The 2666-nt window shown below is 33.1% G+C and overlaps 1 protein-coding gene across 2 annotated transcripts in view; it reads left to right on the top strand.

Moving 5' to 3' along the window:
- Positions 1-2666, top strand: part of LOC108365304 (uncharacterized) — a 90071-nt gene that overhangs the window by 85915 nt on the left and 1490 nt on the right. The window lies entirely within an intron of this gene.

Below are 2666 nucleotides of genomic sequence, written 5' to 3'. Positions count from 1 at the left end.
ATTGTTTATAATGACTTTTGCTAAAATTTCAAAATCAAAAGTTATCAAAACAAATTCTATGGGACTGAGAAGTATTATTTTCTACTTTTTAGTCCATTTATAAAAGCGTTGTATATTAAAAAGTTTTTTTTATATTATTTATTTATTTTATGGCCTATTAAGGTTTTAATGTACCGGCCTAAGTAGTTTTGAAAAAAATGGAAAAAAAGGTTAAAAGATTTGTCCGAGCGAAATTAAAGGTTATGACTTACATATAGGGGTAGGCGCTCGAAGTGTTACCAATATCAACGTAAAATCTCTAAAAATCTATGCCAAGAAGGGAAAACAGCAAAACTCATTTTTAAAAAATTCTTTGAAAAAAATCAAGTTATTTTGCTGATTCGAAGTAGATACTCAGCAAAAGTACTCAGAACTCGATTCTGAAAAGGATCGATAGCACCCGATATTTAAAAAGTATCGATACTGGGTACTCCAAAGGACTCAATACTCAGAAAAGATCTCGAAAGGGCTCAGAACTGAATAGAACTCAAAAGTACTCAGTACTCACAAAAGAACTCGAAAGTACTCAGTACTCAAAAATACTATTTCCTAATCATCACTTTGATGCATGTAACCAGGATCGAAGTAAAGTACTCAGTGTCGTATAGAAACTTAAAAGTACTGAGTTTTATTTATATTTACCGGTATTCAGTAATGATTGAAGTCTCAAGTACAATACTTGTACCCAGTAAAGTTAGCCATTCATCTGGTGTAATTTGGTACTATTATATTAATTCAAATAAAGTGCTGCCAGATTGTGAGATTTCTGCACTAATAACTGAAATGTTACCTACATGTGTACATTTAAAAAAAGTACTCAGTACTCTGAAAAATACCTGATTCTTAAAAGTATCGATACCAAAGGACTCGATCCTCAAAAGTACTCGATACTTTCCAAAACTAATTATTGTACTAAATACCACGGAATTAGTTATATTTTTGTTTTGGATATAAGTAGCTCCTTACGTAAAATTTATATCATTATTTATTAAAGGAATTAAACCAGGCACCGTAAATATCAGATATTTTTTTCAACAGTTAAACTTGGCTTGATATTTTTTAAGTTCGAAATAAAAGTCCTTCCGGATAGTAAACAAACCGCTTATCCAAATTAAACAAATTTGGTACCAACTAAAAGAGAACTTTAATAGCATTTAAACTGAAATAGCGATCAAAGGCTACCACTTCTATTTATATTTTTTTTTTATAATTTGATACAGAAGAATGCATATACCTTACCCAAGGTTCGCTCTATGGCAATTAAAAAAACATTTTTTATTTAAATATTTTACAATTTCTGGCTTTCTGCTGGCTTTCCTCGTTTAAATATTTCAGTTCTAAAGCTATTTTAGTTCTCTTTCAGTTGATGCCAAACTTTTTTTAATTTGGATAATCGGTTTGTTTATTATTAGGAAAGGACATTTATTTTCGACTTAAAAATATTTGGCCAAGTTTAGCAGTTGAAAAAAAGTAACTGTTATTTACGGTCCTTGAATTAAACTAAACATGTACAAACCCTTCTCTTTTTCTAGATCCAGTATGAAGCTGAGCGCTGGCTGATTCCTGATATTGAGGTTAGGCTTGTATTTTATAGGCTAGAAAAAAGCTAGCGAAAAACTACGACAGAGGGCGCCCAAAATTCACGCAAGTGATTACTTTAGTAACTCCCGGTAATGCAGAGAGAACCGATGGTGACTACCGCCTAGGACATTGCCTTGTAAAAGTAAACGCTGAAATACACTGTAAGTAGTCGGTCGGTAATCGACGGAGTTTACCAGGTAGCTACCGGTTCATAAGTCCCGTAGCCGCTCCCCCGTACTGCAGGGTATGTATTTATCAACACCATTGAATAGACTACCTTGAGGATAATGGTTGGAGAAGTACAATTGTATTATGTGTCTGCTGAACTTAAGGCGCTAGTCAGCTCTTTAACTGCTACGGTTTTGGATGAACTTAACATAGCCGTAGCCGTTTTTTCTGAACAGCGACTCTGATCCAATTGATGGTCTGGCGGCGCCTTGTTAATAACTTCGAAAAAATAACAAATTTTATGTTTTGGGAGATCAATAATATTAGAAAATATGTACATGATTTTCGACAAGCAAAAACTTTTTTGTTGGTACTGGTTTACTGTGGCAAACTAAAAAAAGGGTGCGTTTTGACTCAAACATTGTACCTAAAAACGCGAAAAATAAAAAAATTGCAAAAACCTACACTTAATTCTTCAACTTGACATATACAATAGATCATCTTAAAAAACAAACAAAATATTGGGGCGAATCCCTTCGAATCCACCCAGCTTTTATTTCACAGAAGATTGGGTTACCTAAGCTCAAACACATTATCAAGAAGGGCATTTTGTACTAAGACTAAGCAAAAAAACCTATAAGCACAGGCCACAAATATATTTATTTTTTTATTTAACACATACATAATAATTTCAAATAAACCACTAATCCAAATAGAAAGTCAGAAAAATAAAACTTTTCTGTGAACAATCTTTGTACTGCAAAAAAGCGCGAAAATAATTATGTTAAGTTTGGTCTTACACAGCTGGGCAAATATTGGAGGCAAAACTAAACAAAAAAAAGGAACAGTCCAGCGCCTTCGTCTTGGCCTGCAGGCTG

Source organism: Rhagoletis zephyria, unplaced genomic scaffold, assembly GCF_001687245.7.
Source record: "Rhagoletis zephyria isolate East Lansing unplaced genomic scaffold, Rhagoletis_zephyria_1.1 Rzeph_scaffold_01832, whole genome shotgun sequence".
Classification (NCBI taxonomy): Eukaryota; Metazoa; Arthropoda; class Insecta; order Diptera; family Tephritidae; genus Rhagoletis; species Rhagoletis zephyria.
This window is presented reverse-complemented; position numbering and strand designations above follow the sequence as displayed.